General features: G+C 32.5%; 1 protein-coding gene across 2 annotated transcripts in view; it reads left to right on the forward strand.

Moving 5' to 3' along the window:
• The window catches only part of LOC107581594 (probable E3 ubiquitin-protein ligase TRIM8), a 9,603-nt gene that overhangs the window by 4,484 nt on the left and 4,291 nt on the right, over positions 1-828 (forward strand). The gene's annotated exons all lie outside the window — the stretch shown is intronic.

Here is an 828-nt window from a genome sequence, read left to right on the forward strand (position 1 = left end):
TCGCACGAGGCATTTGTTTAATTAAAACTAATTTGGTTTGTTCCTAAGGTACCACTGAACTTTGTCAGGCGTCGCAAGTCGTTTGTTGATTGTGTTTTTCCCTTTGTTTTCCATTGAATATGAAAGGAAAATAATTGGAATTCCTCTTCAGCCACCAGACCTTCTCCGCGGGGCCTTGACAATTGCATTCATTGAAAAGAAAGGAACAGGAAGTTAGCAAAGTTACATTTGTGCCATCACAACAGAACTGACTTTTTATCTTTTTGTCCTAGTGCTGCATTCTCATATTCTTTGTAGTTTTTGAAAGAACAAAATATGCTAGTTACCCGGAATACTGGATTGTTAATTTATGTCATTGTCTAGCAATAAAATAAGACTGAAAATGATTTTCTAGTATCAAGAATTCTTAGTTTATGGTTCAAACTGAATTTATATTACAGCATTAGTAATGTAGAACACAGATCTGGTCTTCCTTTATGAATATTTTTTATATAGCTTGAATTCTACTCATTGTCATTTATATATGATCTTTGGGCTGAACTAAATATTAGAGATGTATTCATTTTACTGGTGATATACAAGCAAGCAACATTGTGAATATTGTGATTTATTAAATGCCTATAAAGTTTCCTTAAAAACATATTACAGTAGTTTTGTGATTCTTTCTTGCTTTTTCAGTATGATATTAAGACATGCTCTTAATAGTGTCTCTGGTTAAACTTTTAGAATGACGTAAGATTTATGTCAGTGACTTTATTATAAATTATACTTTGGTAAATATTGCTGTTTGAAACGGTGTTGTTGTTTTTTTTGGGGGGGGGGGGGGTT

Source organism: Sinocyclocheilus grahami, unplaced genomic scaffold (genome assembly GCF_001515645.1).
Source record: "Sinocyclocheilus grahami isolate Dianchi unplaced genomic scaffold, SAMN03320097.WGS_v1.1 scaffold36.1, whole genome shotgun sequence".
In the NCBI taxonomy this organism is placed as follows: Eukaryota; Metazoa; Chordata; class Actinopteri; order Cypriniformes; family Cyprinidae; genus Sinocyclocheilus; species Sinocyclocheilus grahami.